This window comes from Artemia sp. Qi Xiang Cuo, chromosome 3 (genome assembly GCF_049724085.1).
Source record: "Artemia sp. Qi Xiang Cuo chromosome 3, ASM4972408v1, whole genome shotgun sequence".
Classification (NCBI taxonomy): Eukaryota; Metazoa; Arthropoda; class Branchiopoda; order Anostraca; family Artemiidae; genus Artemia; species Artemia sp. Qi Xiang Cuo.
This window is the reverse complement of record NC_142796.1, coordinates 44,366,988-44,384,191: the sequence shown is the minus strand read 5'-3', so window position 1 is coordinate 44,384,191 and position 17,204 is coordinate 44,366,988. Positions and strand designations below refer to the sequence as shown.

Sequence of the window (17,204 nt, the reverse complement as noted above, 5' to 3'; positions counted from 1 at the left end):
CTAGCTCACAATATAAAAAGTCTACCCGTACCATTCCAGTACGATGTATCCAGTCCAACTGAAAGAAGCCGTGATAGGGAGTACTAAACGAGAAATATTCATACACCTTAGAAATGACCTTTGGTTATTTTCTGTTCCAAGAGAAACTGTTGGAACTTTGTCCTGCTATAATAATACAGAAAGAATAAATCCAAGTTAAAGGACAGAATTACTATTACAAGAGGTGGGTACAATAACCATAGAACAAGGATGTTGACTTGTAACTAAAGAGTCAACTGTTCGAACGCCGTTAATTACCACGAGCGCAAATGTAATAAGTCCTAAAATAATCAATTTTAAGGCAATTAATCTGTCGTACACTATTCCCAATATAGAGAGTGAGGAAATGAAAACCTCGATATGGTCCAAATAAGAAAAGAATAAAAATATGCGTTTCTTAAACAGCACCGACGTGCGTGAACAATGAAGGCATGAAATATGTTGTAAACTGAGACCTCAAAATTTAACAATGTAGAGTAACTTATGTTTAAAGGATTGTTTTAAATCTAAGGGAGAGTTAAATAAGTGTTGAAGAATTAAATAAGCCTTGTATCGTCGTTTCCTTTATCAAAACGAATAAAAAGAAATCTCTTTTTTAGATTTCCCAACGAAAACAGTTTTATTTGAAACTGACACGATAATGACGTTTTTTTGTCAAAATCAAATTATTTGTATCAATGTATTTGTTTTATATCGTCTTGCAGTGTAAAATTCACCGTAACAGTAACCAATGATATTGCTTATTATGTATTATGACGACTTGATTTTAAACAACGTGTGATTCTGCCTCGTTATTTTTATTACAGGAAGTGGATTGACATATTGGAAATCGATCATTACAATGCGTTGTCCTGTGCAGATACAACCTAGTAGCTTCTATTTTCATCATACCTCAACCAACGAAGAGTACTCACCATAGACTCCAGGCAATTTTTCATCCCAGCTTCGTTTACGAAAATTATAGTTACCTTTTGATCGTTGTTTCCTCGACCACCAACCATATTACGTATCAGGTAACACTATTTGAATCTCAGTATCCAGTGCATTATTGAACTATATAATCACATACATCCTGAGAACCCCATCGACCAGTACAAGATATAAGTACATAAATATCACCCCTGATAATACCATACGACTGTATAGTTATGATATTTGATGATCCCAAAAATTATTCACGCGTCGAATCCCTTTCGACCATCTCTCGGACCCCATCCTATCACCTCTATCAAATGCGAAAAGTTAATATCTCTGATATCCCATAAGTGTTACGAGATAATTTCTGAAAAATGGACCTGGAATCCAACCATTGAATTACAGAAACAAAAACTAACCCCAGGGACTAACCCCTCAGTGACAATATACCCCTCCCACAACTTAAAGACAATATGTTGAAGGAATCACTAAAGTTTGATGTCGACCCATTCCAAATCCAAACATCAATTCCCCTGTGATTAACCAAGGAATCGCCGCAAAAGTTAATAGACGCAAGCCAGGCACGAACAATTTTATAAGATAACTATAATCACGAATGAACAATTTTATACGAGAATTACATTCTCTATGTGCTTTAAAATATCCCAAGAATGATATGCTGAGAAGAAAATGAACGGAGTTACAGTGTTCAACCCCTTAATGATAAGGCACCCTATGAACTATCCAAAAACAGCAGGTGAGAATGAACTCTGATATCAAAATTCCACACGCCTGTACCTGGGAGTATCATTTCCCATTTGACAATTAGAGAAAGCTTTTCGTGCAAGATGAACATAATCATGTTCGAACTGTTCTGTGAAAAAACTATATTGTAAGTGCTTTAAAAATTTTGCCAAGACGAAAAGAGTGAAGGACCATAATTTACAACAGAAGGATTGAGTACGCTAAGAGACACGAAGGTGATGAAATAGGTGTGAATTTACATATGTTACATTTTAATAACTTCGATAACTTAAAAATTCCAATATCCTATCATTGATATTACATAGCAAACATTCCCAGTGAAAGTGTCTTAATATTTACCATTTAACGTGGTAAACATAATATTGTGTGTTTTAAATCGTCCTTATATGAAATGTTAGATGTTCAGATAGATTTGAGTGTAGCGTTGTCATACTATTCATTTAATTTAGTGTAGATAGGAAGCAGTTTGCCCTATAGTCAGCAAAATAAAAAAAACTTGAAAAACGTGAAATCTCAAAAAATCTTATGTAAAGGTAGAATAGCGCCAACCTTGTTGGAAATGTAAAAGTCATCAGTGTTAGATGAAGAAAAAAAAAATCTTTAGTATCGTAGCTAGGCTAGAACCATAAATAATCTTAGTCCAGTAGATGAACTTTAGATAGGGATGCATAATAAAATAAGAAAAGTAATAGAGAGAATTCTTAGCACTCCTGATTAAGCTAAAATAAAAATTTAAAATAATACGATGTCAATCAAAATTACATAGAATAAATAGTTAATAAATAGCGAATATTTCAATAACCAAAGGGCAAGAAAGTCCTAATGACGGGACGTCATTAAATAATGGGAAGGGTAATATGTACCGTGAGTAAAATGTGATATATTTAAAATACAAAAAAATTAAATCTTTTTCTTTCTAAAGATACGTAATTCCGACTTTCTCTTATTAAGTTTAAATCTAGTTTCAAAAAAAGAAAAGTTCTTAATCAGCAAAAAGAGAAGTTGCATTTTAGCCTCTGCCAAACAATAGCACCATTCGGTTTTGAATTTCGCTAGGATATTGTGTAATAAAAAAGATACTAGACACAATGTTTCTTAAGAAGTTTAAATTATAAGAGCAATATGAATGTTTGAATCATAGAAATATTTAAAAGGACCGAGTGGATAAATAGTTCCCATAATGTAGTGAGTTTGCGAACATAACTACAAAATAGTGGCCCCCTCCACAGGACTTGGGGCAATCGTGAAAAAGCTGGTAAAGCGCAGGAGTTATGTTTGTGTGATTTAGTGAAAAACACTGTTTTTTGTTTCAATTATGGATTGTCTCTATTGCCATCAGTATAATTTTTGAGAGCCGATTTAATCCTTACCCTTGTTGTCGTCATTTGAAGTGAAGCATTTTTGTACACCTAAATGTAAGTCTCAATAAAACTATTGCTTTTCTATTTGTGTTTATTTTATTTTATAGGCCTGTATATAATCGCACAGCTGGTAACTAGTTCGTATGCCTTTATAGGTACGTTCCCAGGGATTTGATCTCCAGATAGCTCAAAGAAAAGAGGTTATATTTATATAGTTACATATTTTATTTTCTCTCTAAGAGTGAGAGTGGCGCGGTCGCGCATTAACCTTGCTTCCTATTGCTGTGGTGCAGGCCTCGATGGCACAGTCTTTAGTGCTATAAGTGGCGCTATTGGAAAACTTATAAGGTGTAAGTTCACAGCTTTAAATCATAATATTACATTTGACGCGGTCAATCTTTATTACCACAATTAAGGCCAGTCTAAAATATTTTTTATCGTTACAGGATGAAGTTGCAACCCTAAAGTCCCTCGCAGTTTACTGGGTCTAAAGTTAGAGTATTCATACTGGGTTTTAATAATTTTAAAATTAGGTGGTTAATATCAGGGAGGGTTAATTAGTTATCACTTGAAGAAAGAAGAAAATATTTAGGGAGGGTAAGGGGTGAATGGCCTTCGTTCATGCCCTATGTGTGGAGAAGTTAACAAGGATCTGTTTCAGCTTATGGCCCTTCGGTCTGAATTACTGTATTTAAGAAAAGATTTATCATAGACAGCGCGCTAGCGCTACCTAAGTAAAGAACGATGTGGCCACAATGTGTTTTTTCTTCTTTCTTCGACAGGCACTTCGTATCGAAGGAGTTGTCGTAGAAACTTTGAAAAGGGCTCATTCGATTGGAAATTGGGGTGGCTAGTGCTCTTTTTAATAGTCAAAAGTGATTGGAGGGCAACTAGCCCCCAACTCCCAAGCCCATCATTCCCCCAAACAAATCCAATCAAAGTTTTGAGATAGCCATTTTGTTCAGCGTATTTGATTTCCAGATAGAAAATATTCTTTTGAGGAGGACACTCCCCCACAACCCTCGGGGCAAGGGTGTTAAGTTATGCTCTGAGGGCATATAAGAATAATGTTGGCACAATGTACCATATATTATTTTTTACTTTAGAGCAGGGCACTTCATATGGAAGGGGTCGTCGTAGAGACTTCAAAAGGGACTCACTCGATTGGAAATCGAGAGTTCTAGGGCCCTTTTTAATACTCAATCAAAATTTGGACATAGCCATTTTGTTCATCGTAGTTGATTTCCAGATAGAAAATATATTTTTGAGGAGGACACTCCCCCACAAACCTCAGGGCCTGTGTTGTAAGTTATGTCCTGGGGGGATGTAAGTTTTTTACAGAAAAATTTGTATTATAAACTTAAAAAAAGTCTAATCGGATTGGAAGTTTAAACTCACAGCGCCCTTTTAATAGTCTAAAGTGATTGGAGGGCAACTAGCCCCCCCCCCGCCCATCATTGCCCCAAACACCTCCAATCAAAATTTGGAGATAGCCATTTTGTTCAGCGTAGTTGATTTCCAGATAGAAAATATTCTTTTGAGGAGGACACTCCCCCAAAACCCTCGGGGCAAGGGTTTTAAGTTATGCCCTGAGGGCATATACGAACAATGTTGGCACAATGTACCATATACTATTTTTTTACTTTAGAGCAGGGCACTTCATATGGAAGGGGTCGTCGTCGAGACTTCAAAAGGGAATCACTCGATTGGATATCGAGAGTTCTAGGGCCCTTTTTAATACTCAATCAAATTTTGGAGATAGCCATTTTGTTCATCGTAGTTGATTTCCAGATAGAAAATATGTTTTTGAGGAGGAAACTCCCACACAACCCTCGGGGCATGGGTTTTAAGTTATGCCCTGTGGGCACATAAGGTTTTTATATAAGGCGTTGTCGTAGAAACTTCAAAAAAGGCTCATTCGATTGGAAATTCAAAGGGCTAGTGCACTTTTTAATAGTCGAAAGTGATCGGAGGGCACCTATCCCCCCCCACGCCCATCATTTCCCCAAACACATCCAATTAAAATTTGGAGATAGCCATTTTGTTCAGCGTAGTTGATTTCCAGATAGAAAATATGTTTTTGAGGAGGACACTCCCACACAACCCTCGGGGCATGGGTTTTAAGTTATGCCCTGTGGGCATATAAGGTTTTTATAGAAGGCGTTGTCGTAGAAACTTCAAAAAAGGCTCATTCGATTGGAAATTCGAAGGGATAGTACCCTTTTTAATAGTCGAAAGTGATTGGAGGGCAACTAGCCGCCCCCCCCCCGCCCAGCCTTCCCCCAAACACATCCAATCAAAATTTTTAGATAGCTATTTTGTTCATCGTGAATGATTTCCAGATTGAAAATATGTTTTTTAGGAGGACACTCCCCCACTACCCTCAGGGCAAGGGTTTTATGTATGCCCTGGGGGCATATAAGGTTATTATAGAAGGCGTTGTCGTAGAAACTTTAAAGAAGGCTCATTCAATTGGAAATTAAGAGGGCTAGTGCCCTTTTTAATAGTCGAAAGTGATTGGAGGGCAACTAGCCCCCCCCACGCCCATTTTTTCCCCAAACACATCCAATCAAAATTGTGAGATAGCCATTTTGTTCAGCGTAGTTGATTTCCAGATAGAAAATATGTTTTTGAGGAGGACACTCCCACACAACCCTCGGGGCATGGGTTTTAAGTTATGCCCTGTGGGCACATAAGGTTTTTATAGAAGGCGTTGTCGTAGAAACCCAATGTTAAGACGGAATCTAAAAGACGGAATTTTGATACCAATAGATACATCAAAAGAATCAGATTTTAATTTTGATTTCAAATATATAAGTCTCATTAAGTTTAATCTTACCTATCAAAAGTTACGCGCCTGAGAAAATTTGGCTGATTTTCGAAAAAAGGGTGAAAGACCCCTAAAAGTTATAGAACCTTAATGAAAATCACAACATCATATTCAGTGTATCAGAGAACCCTGCTGTAGAGGTTTCAAGCTCCTATCTACAAAAAAGTGGAATTTTGCATTTTTTGCCAGAAGAATCACGGGTGCGTGTTTATTTGTTGTTTTTTTTCCAGGGGTGATCGTATCGATCCAGTGGTCCTAAAATATCGTGGGAGGGCTCATTGGAACGGAAATTAAAATTTCTAGTGCCCTTTTTAAGTGACCAAAAAAATAGAGGGCAACTAGGCTCCCTCCCACGCTCATTTTTTTCTCAAAGTCACCTGATCAAAATTTTGAGATAGCCATTTTGTTAAACATGTTCGAAAATATTATAAGTATGTCTTTTAGGATGACTTAATCCCCCAAAGTTCCCGGGAAGAGGGCTGAAAGTTATGAACTTTACCCAGTGTTAACATATAGTATTGGTTATTAGGAAGTATACAGTACAGACGTTTTCAGGGGAGATTTTTCCTGGTAGTGTGGGGGGGGGGGTATGTGGGAGGATATTTCCATGAAGGAAGTTTTCATGGTGGAAGGGACATTGTTATGAAGGGGACGCCGGACTTCCCAGCATTATTTAAAAAAAAGATCAGAAATTAAATATAAAAAAACAAGTTATTTAACTACAACAGCAGCAACATCAAAACTTTAAACGAACAGAAAATATTACATATATGATTGGGTTCACCCCCTAGTCAATACCTCACTTTTTAAGCCAGATATTTTTTAGTACTTTCATAAGAGCTATTTATTCTAATTAACGGCTTTTGTGATTTAGCGGTCAGTTTTAAAGAATTGGAACAAAATTCGAACTTTCGCTTAAAGAGCAAGGTATTGACTAGGGGGAGAACCCCCTAATATACGTATTAAAAATATATGAATATAGAAGTTCGTTACGTATATTAATTCGTAAGTTACGTACATTTATTACTAATAAAAACGTTCGTAAATAAAATTGAAACAAGTTTCGAGAAAGCCATTTAACCAAATAAAAGTAAATTAATATGAATATTTTGTTTTAATTATTCATGTACTGTGAGCCAAGATCAAAATCTGCATTTATTCAAAAACATTCAAAAAATAAATAAAAAAACAAGTTTTTTTAACTGAAAGTAAGGACCGACATTAAAACTTAAAACGAACAGAAATTATTCCGTATATTAAAGGGGCTGTCCCCTCCTCAACCCAGTTCTTTACTCTTTTTGAAAAACTTGTTTTGTGGAAAAAAATTTTTAAATTAATTTCTGTTCGTTTTATATTGACATAGTCTTTTCAGGAGAAAAGAAAATAATACTTTAAATCTTTTCGTTTTTTAAGACTTTATAGTTTGGCCTTCTATTTGTATGCTGGAGAGAAAATTTTCAGCAATTTTTAACAACATACACCCTTTTAAAAATCTGGATACAAATATTACTGTTTAATTTAGTTTCATACCTCCTCTAGTTGACCTGAAAAGGAAAAGTTGATACCATTCGCAAAAAAATCTGTTTACTTTCTTTGATAGCTTGGATACACTTACGCTATTTTGATTTGGTTAAATTTTAAGAGCAGAAATGGTAGGGTTGGCATGGGAGGGTAGGAGTGGAAGAGGGATTACTTGCGCTCAAATCACCTCCGACTATTAAAAAGGGCATCAGCCCTTTCTATTTTCAATCGAATGAGCCCTTTTAGAAGTTCCCACGATAACTCCTTTGATACGAAGTGTTCTGGTCTAAACAAAAACAACAACAAAAAATAATACATTATACCCACTTCAATCTTCACTATAACTAAATAAAAAAAACGAGTTTTTTTAACTGAAAGTAAGGAGCGACATTAAAAGTTAAAACGAACAGAAATTATTCCGTATATTAAAGGGGCTGTCCCCTCCTCAACGCCTGGCTCTTTACGCTAAAGTTTTTTATTGTTTAAAAAAAAAGAGTTGTGAGAAATTCAAACTTTGCGTAAAGAGCAAAGAGAGTCTTAAAAAACGAAAAGATTTAAAGTAGTATTTTCTTTTTTCCTGAAAAGACTATGTCAATATAAAATGAACAGAAATTAGTTTAAAAAAAATTTTCCACAAAACAAGTTTTTCAAAGAGAGTAAAGAACTCCATTAAACAAAAATGAGCAAAAACAAAATAAAATAATCTACCAAGCGTGAAACTACCCCAAATCAGCATCGATGGATAAATGAAACCCAAAACGAACAGCAAATACAATAATTAACCGAGTCAAACTCAAAACGAGCAGAAATTAACATAAGTTGGGCGCAAAACCCCTATTCCTTCGCAAGACCATTAAAAAATTTGCACTTTACTGAAAAACTACAAATGAATGTGCATTGTCATTCTAATATACATATGCTGATATTTAGTAATCAAAATGTTAATATTATTTGATTTATTAAAGATATAAAAGTAAGAACATTTATATTTTTTCAGTAAAGTGCAAATTTTGTTCTGGCCTTGGGAGGGCATAGGGGTTTTGCGTCCAATTTATATTAATTTCTGCTTGTTTTGAGTTAGACGTGGTTAATTATTGTAATTTCTTTTCGTTTTGGGTTTCATTTATTTATCGATGCTGATTTGTGGTAGTTTCACGCTTGGTAGATTATTTGATTTTATTTTTGCCCAGTTTTTTTTAATGGAGTTCTTTACTTTTCTTTAAAAAACTTATTTTTTGGAAAAAGTTTTTTAAATTAATTTTAAGTAAGATCGGCTCAAGTGAATGGTTGTTTTCAATTATGGATTTGAGTAATTATGAAATATATTAAATCGGGGATGAAACAGAAACAATTCTTTTCATTTGTAAAAGGAGGAAATGAGTGCTTAAAATGTTTTTGTATGTGATATAATTGTTTTCTTGCTGATTTTATATTTCGTTTTATATCCGTTCTTGAAGTGTTGTTTCGGGCAGCCTTTTATGTTTTTGACATAGCCCTGTGGCTTTTTTCGCAATAAATATCTGTCTTATGTATCTAGGTCGGCAACGTTGGGTTTTATTTATACAAGAAGTCGAAAATAAGTCACGTGAGTCACGTGAAAAAAGAGAAGTATGCAAGTAGTTAATGGCGTGATGCAAATTTTAAGCTATATAGGCTTGTTCTAAAAAGGCGAAGGATAAAAATACCGGTAAAATTGAATTTTTGCTTCTTTTGTCTATCTTGGAAATGGGTTAGGCTAGGCTAGGAAAATGAAACTTTCAGGGATGAGTCTACAGACTAAAGTATGTCCTGGGAAGGTATTTTGAAGTACCTACCTCCACTCCTTCTCCCTCTAGAGGGTCCTGAAATTTGCATAGGATACATGACCCACCCATTGAAATTTTGACCAAAAAAACATTTTACCTTACTTTTCAATTATCAGTTTCTTTTTCTCTGGCTTTAGCTCTGAAGATGTAATTTCAATTATTTGAGTAAAAGGTAAAATTCTACTTTTGTTACTTTTACCTATCTTGGAAAGGGGTGAGGTTAGGAAAATGAAACTTTCAGGGATGGGTCTACAGGCTAAAATATATCCTGGGAAGGTACTTTGAAGTACTTATTTTCTCTCCTTCTCTCTCTAGAGGATCCTGAAATTTGCCTACATGACAGGTCTATTACCTGTTGAAATTTTGACAAAACAACATTTTACCTTAATTTTCAGTTATAAGATTCTTTTTCTCTGGCTTTAGTTCTGAAAATGCAATTCTGTTATTTGAGTAGTATTTTAAGTCATATCAATGTTAATTTTCAAAATTTAGGAAATGTATTTCCATATCTTTAAAACTCTATAAATCAGGATTGAGCAAAGTTGTGAAGCTGAAAAACAATTTTGTTGGACTTCATTTTAAGCAGAAGATCTATATTACAAGGTTTCACTTTTATAACACACAGATTTTTAAAGGTCATCAAAGGTCAGGACCCTCTAGAGGGAGAAGGAGTGGAGGTAGGTACTTCAAAATACCTTCCCAGGACATACTTTAGCCTGTAGATCTATCCCTGAAAGTTTCATTTTCCTAATCAAACTCCTTTCCAAGATAGCCAAAAGTAGCTAAAGTAGAATTTTACCGAGTAAAATTTTAAGCCATATCAATGTTTTATTTTCAAAATTTAGGAAATGTATTTTCTAGACCTAGGCTAGGCTATCTTTAAAACCTTATAAATTGGGATTGAGCAAAGTTGTGAGGCTAAACACAATTTTTTTGTTCTTCATTTAAGCCAAAGATCTATTTTGCAAGGTTTCAGTTTTATAACACACAGAATTTTAAAGGTCATCAAAGGTCAGGACCCTCTAGAGACAGAAGGAGTGAAGGTAGGTAGGCCTACTTCAAAATATCTTCCCAGGACATACTTTGGTCAATATCTACCAAATCATATTATTGAGTTAGGAATAAAGTGAATACACCATTTGATGCCTTTTTTATGCTGATTGTGAATATAGCCTAATAAGCATTTCTATCGGAAATGAATTTCAGCCCCCCCCCCTATATAGGCTATACCCAACCTAACCTAACCCTGAATTGACATATATAGGGGGGGGGGGGCGGAAATTCATTTCCAAAAGAAATTATTGTTATATTTGTAATCAGCATAAAAAAAGGCATCAAATGGTGTATTAACTTTAGTCCTAACTCAAAAATATGATTTGGTAGATATTGACCCATACTTTAGCCTGTTGACCCATCCTTGAAAGTTTCATTTTCCTAACCTATGCCTTTCCAAGATAGCCAAAAGTAGCTAAAGTAGAATTTTGCCAGATAGACTAGGCTATTCCTGTAGGCCAGTGGTCAGAAAAGTATGGCTCCCAAGCTACATGTTCAACAAGTTGGGCTCTTGTATAAATATTGGTAGGGCTATTAAGAAGGAAATCTGTTAAGAAAACAATTCTTACTTCATAGGCTAATATGAAGAGAAATTATTGTAAACACACTTTGAAAGCACTTACACTAAATCATTTTGTCATTGTGGATTAAGTTTAACAGTACACAGGTTGGAACAAAAGTGATGCATAAGAAATATATGATTTGGGTTTTATATATGCACATTCAGGGGTAGGGTTGATGGTAAGGTAGGCTATAGGCTAGTAGAAGCCCCTTCATAATATGAATCAATTTTTTTGGTAAAAATTTTGATTAGCAGAATATTCAGATTGCTAAGAAACAAACTTGCCTCTAGAATCAGAATTTTGTCCTGAATTGAAATATGACATTCATTTCTGTCACAAATTTAATTTTCAAATATATGTTTTAGCCTTATTCAAAATAGGCCTATATAGTCCATATTATATATCTCCTATGAATTTTATTGATTCTTGATTTTGTCATTTTCAATTCAATCTAGAAGTACACCAGTTTAATAAGATTTACACTATCTCAGGTATATAAGCCTCATCTAAAATTAGAGGAAAAGGTACCATCTTTCAGGGTCTGTAAAGGGCTTCAAATTGAATTTACAACAAAAACAAGTGTCATAGCTATCTGAATAATCTATTCATCAAAATATTTTTCTGCATATTATGAAGTATGAATTGGTATGTTAACCTATTTCCATCTCAGTTACCCCAATTGTAGGCTAAAACTCAAATATCCACAAACAGATATTTAAGTTACACTAGGGGCACTGTTTAGTTTTTAATTGCTGGGTAGCCTATGCAACATAGGGACATGATTGTCATGTCAATATGTTAAAGTAAAATTTTTATTGAGGTGGTTCCTGCTATCTTGAAAAGTAGTTGAGTTAAGTCAAAGACACTTTTGGGAATGAATTCAGGGCTTAAAACATCTCTTTGGGAGGTTTTGGTGAGCTACCATATCAATCATTCTCTATTTCTAGGACTTAAAAGTTTACTTCATGACAGTTCCCTATCTAATTTCATAAAAAAATGTTTTTATTGACTTTAGTTTTTGATAGTAAAATTCCCATTATTTTAGTAGAATTTTAAGCTGGATCAGAATGATTTTTTAAACTTAAAATATGGGTGTATATATCACGAGACCTTATAGATTAGGATTTTGCAAGTTTCAAAACTCTAAATGTCCTTTGGCGAGAGAAGGAGCAGAGGTATTTACTTTATGACATGCAGAGGCATGTCAAGGACATTTTCTTTGGCTGGTTTACTAATAAACAGGATTTCTTTGTTGGTGCTCATGCAGGGTTTTCCTAATTTACTTTTTTCTTCTTTGCTGACAGTAATTGAATCATCCAGTAATTGAAAGATCCAGGGCTATTCAATGAAGGTCTAAAAGCACAATAAAGTTTTATTAGTAGGTGTGCAAATAGTTCATGTTGTTTTAACAACAAATAGTTCAGCTTTTTTATTATTTGATCAACCCACATTTTCAGCATTCATTGGAAATCTAATGCCATTAGGGATAAATGAGAGTATAAGTTGTTTTGATGTAGGATAAACAACAATATTTTTTACTTCATTGAATATAGTAAATTTTGTACCAAGTAATGTGTTTTTACAGGGAATTTTACTTCAGTATGAAAAACGCTTCTAAAAGCCTCAGTATTTTAATGGAGGTATATGGTGACCATGCTTTACCTGAAAAAATGTGTCAGAAGTGGTTTGCATTGTTGAAAAGTTGCAAATTTGACCTGGAAGACAAGGAACAAGCTAGAGCACCAAAAAAGTTGGAGATACATGACATACATCTGTGTTGATTTAGATGTCTCTGAAGGGTCTATCCTAGGACCTATTTTATTCCTTATATTCATCAGTGATCTTTTTATTGCTTTATCTGAACAAAATAAACAAAGTTGCTGTAGTATTTGTGATCCCAATTTTATTTCACCTTGTGATGCAGCTCAAGATCCAGTGCTATTTGCACTTACAGATGAAATTGCCTTACCCTAAATCTAGTCTACTTATTTTTTTCCAGAAGAGGTACTTCTTGTCCTTTGGCTCAAACTATTTCTACCTTTCATGGTGATATAACTCATCCCCCAGATAGACATGTTCAATTCCTGGTATTTTATTGGACGAAAATCTTTCTTTCAAACATCACTTTGCTCTTGTCAACTTAAGCTATGCAGAAGCCTAGGAGTTCTTTGGAAGCTTTGTCATTGTTTCCCTGGTTCAATAATAAAGATCCTCTTTCACTCTCTCATCAAACCTTACATGTACTACTGTCCAACAGTATGGCTATCAACATTCTCTTCTTTTTCCTTTCCCGTTTTCAAAATTTATAACAGAGCAATTAAATTAGTGTCTGAGGTGACAGACCAGCTCAGCATGAATTTATTGGGTGGACAGTCCACATACATCTTTCTCATTGTTTCAGTTTTAAGTATTTTCATGGTTCCTCCCTAATTTCTTCAAACAATTATATCTTTTAAATTCTGAAGTACAAGATGAATCTTGTGTTTCTTTTTCTCTTGGAAATGACATGGATATTTTCATTCATAAAACCCAAACCATAAGATCAGATTTTAATCCAGTTTTATGTTGTGCATCCAGATGTAATTCCCTACCAACCACATCTTATGCCTAGACAGTTAGTTCTCTCCTCCCTTCTTTCCCCTCCCCTCTGTCTTTCCTTTTCAATTTCTAATTCATTTATTTTAAGTGGCATGGTAGTTTTTGGTGTTGTTTAATTTTGTTTTCTTTTTTTCTTCTTGTCATTCTGCTTGATTTTAGTGCTATTATTTTATGTTATGTTTAGTCTCCCACTCTCACAGGCCAAAGAGCCTTTGTAGGGGTCTAAAGTTCTGTAATTTTGTCAGTGTTTTTTTTAATAAATTGATTGATTGATTGACACAAGAAGAACTTTTGAAGTCATTCATGTATTTCCTGTGATTTAAAAGCATTAGAAATCATTCACAAGGTTGGAAAGTGGGTGCAGTATAAACTAAAGCTACAAGACATCAAATGCCATTTTTTCATGTGCAAACAACTGCCCCAAAAACAAAAACAGGTTTTTTGCATTGAATTGTGACAGGCAATGAAAAGTGGATCCATTACAATAATACAAAACATCAAGCAACATATGAATACCCCAGACATGCCTCATCATTGATGGACAAGTTGAATATTCATATCAAGAAGGTTGTTCTGTGAATTTGGTGGGACCAGCATGGTTTAGCATATCATGAAGTGTTAAATCTGAATGAAAAGATAACAGGCAAAAATTGATGCATTTAATCCACGCATTGCAAGAAAAACACTCACAATATGCCAATAGACATGACAAATTTATTTTACAATGTGGCAATGCTTGGTCTCATGTTGCAGCACCCATTATAACATACTTGTAAATGCTCAAATGGCCCTACCAGCCCACCATAAAGCCCAGACATTTCCCCTTCTGATTACTATTTCTTCTTGATCAATGCAGCATGGCTTGGCTGACCAGTTGTTTTCCATTATGATGGAGTCAAAAATTGGACCAACTTGTGGATAAAAGCCAAATCAGTTGAATTTTTTCAGAGATGGTATCCATAAATTGCCAGAAAATGGGAAGAAGTTATGGCTAGCAGTTGAGAATACTTTAAACATTGAATTTGTAAGCAATTTCTCACAATAAAGTTTCAATTTTTGAAAATAATAACACAGCACAAACATATTTGCACACATACTAAATTGTTGAACAGATATGGCTCTCCAGAGACTTTTTAATTGTTGTGTTGTTTATTTTGGTTTAGAACCAAAATAAAAATTTGGTTTAGAACCAAAATTTTCTAGCAAATAAGTTGGTCCCTGTTCTAGGCTATATACAAAATTAAAAGAAACAACATTATATGTTTATTCAACTGATATCAGTTCTTTTGCAATGACTTCATGTTGTTTATCAGGTTAACAATGGCAATACCCATTAATAAAAAGATTGACAATTCAAGCAAAAAAAAAAAAAAAAAAAACAGCAGAGAAATATGCTGTTTTGAGCTATATCTGCTACAAATAGGGGAAGAGTAGGGTAAACTGTCATGGTATCAAAGTTAAGTTTGGAAATAATGTTGTTTAGGGAGTGTGATGGTGCTACTTTTTTTTTATTATAGTATTTCATTCAGAACAAAATATCTACTTCACTATTACTGTTTCCAAGTTCCTTTCTCTACTTTTTCTATTCAGGACATAGCATTTCCACCAATTCTGAAAAGTTGTATGCTGGATGAATAAAACTCTCAGAAATAGACCTACAGACTCAAATACAGGTTTTGTAAAGTGTTTTCAACCCACTTTTGCTCCTTTCAGCAAATTTATCTACCTCTAAATCCACCATTCAGTGTTATCAAATACAATAATCACAGTATATTTTTTTTGGCCTAGGACAGAAATCAAATGCAAAAAGAAAATATTCTGTTTGATTCCTTATCTAGTGCTCTTTCTAAACACAATGATCACTGCCATCACAATTGTATTTCAGCCCTCTCTCCCCCAACGTTTCTTTATTCAACATTTAATTTGAAAACCCAAGCACCTATAAAATTAAATCAATAAGCAAAATAAAGCAATAAGCAAATCAAGAAATTCATAAGATACTAAGGAAGTAGGTAGTTAGCTCCAAGAACTCAAAGCATTGCATCTCCCTTCTTCACTAATTGAGGTTGTAGTCACTGAACTCTTGAGGGGGCTTTTGATTGTGTACAGGCCTATGATGTCTTTTTACAGGGGGCTCTTTTCTAAGTGCCTGGGGTAGCTATTGGATCCTTTTCAGGGACATGTCTTAACAACAACTGAATTGGTCCAATTTGTTTGATTAGTAAGTTTTTCAGTTACTTCCAGCTGATCCATGCTGTTAAGTTAGGTTTTCACTTCTGATTGTAGTTCTGTGCAAATTTTTCTCATGGGCTGACCTGATAGTTGGACTCCTTTGATAAATATTTTATAATTTCCTTGAAACTTCCAATACACTAAAATATATATATACACTAAATATTTTGTTTATTATTTGCAGATGACATAGTATTGCTTGCGAAATCGGCTCCGGATTTGCTAAAGATGTTAGAGATTTTGGATAGTTATCTGGAGAGTAAAAAATTAGTTTTAAATATTGAAAAATCAGTTATATTAGTTTTTGGAAATGATGAAAGGGTAAAGAATAAGTTTTATTTTAAAGGGAAAGAGATGAAAGAAGTTAAGGATTTTTTTTATTTGGGATGTAAGCTCACAAGTTCAGGGAGATGGAGTGATCAGGTGCAAATAGCAAGTTGGAAGGGTCAGAAGGCTTCATGGGCGTTATTGAAGAGTCCCCTTAGGCATCTAGGACCGGCAGATATTAAGCTACAGAAGAGAATTTTTGAGAAGAAGGTAGGCCCAGTATTGAGTTACGGTGAGGACGTTTGGGGTTTTGAAAAAGGGGAAAAAATAGAGAGAATTTATTTAGGACATTTCAGGAGACTTTTAGGCCTAAGCGGGAAATTGAAAGATTGTTTTCATTGAGGGTAAAAAGATTGGTTAGAATGATAGGATACTGGGAAAAGGTGATTGGTTTACAGAATAATTGGTTAGTAAATGCAGCTTATCTGGAGGTGCTGCAGGATAGAAGGAAATGTTCATGGGCTTCCCAGGTGAGATCAATCTTAAATATTTGAGGGTTATCAGGTGTTTGGAATGAAGGGAAGGGGATAGGACTGGAAGTAGGAAATGTAGCAAAACTAGTAAAGGGAGTGCTTGAAGATCAGGAGATTCAGAAATGGCAGTGTGAAGTCACGGCCTCGGTGTCCCTCGGCGTTTACCGGCAATTGAAGGAAGTTTGAGGATATGATAATTATTTTAAAGCGGGTTTAAATAGTGAAGAAATTAAGTGGTATATATCAGGGAGGGGTAATTTTGTAGCACTTGGAGAAAAGAGGAAATATTTACGGAGGGTAAGGGTAAAGGATGGTCCTTACTCATGCCCTATGTGCGGAGAAAATGGTGAGGATCTGCTTCACTTCATGGCCCTTTGTCCCGAATTACAGGATTTAAGGAAATAATTATTTTTTGTTAATGTGGGGACAAGTGAGTGGTTGGTTTCAGTAATGGGATCAAAAAATTATGGGACAATAAGAATGATAGCAAAGTATATAAAATTGGGTATGTCACACAGAGATAGAATTTTGTAAAGGGGGTGGGGTGAGTGTGGAAAGTATTGTTGTATGTGTGTAAGTTGTTTTCTTGTTTGTTATTTTTGTAGTCATGGCCCTTGATAGATGTAACATACATCTATCTATTTATGTTAGTTTAATGATATTGTGTGCTTTATTATGTTTATTTAATGTTTTGTAATTTTCCGTAGTTATTGTTAGGTAGG

The 17,204-nt window shown here is 34.6% G+C and overlaps 1 protein-coding gene across 2 annotated transcripts in view; it reads left to right on the top strand.

Annotated features, from left to right (window-relative positions):
• Positions 1-9,019: 9,019 nt before the first annotated feature.
• Vha44 (V-type proton ATPase subunit Vha44) overlaps positions 9,020-17,204 on the top strand; it is a 67,268-nt gene continuing 59,083 nt past the window's right edge. The window contains exon 1 of one of the 2 annotated variants that reach the window (XM_089086934.1): positions 9,020-9,118. The gene's annotated coding sequence lies outside the window, so the exon portion shown is untranslated. The remainder of the gene's footprint in view (positions 9,119-17,204) is intronic. The other variant, XM_089086935.1, reaches the window with a different exon arrangement.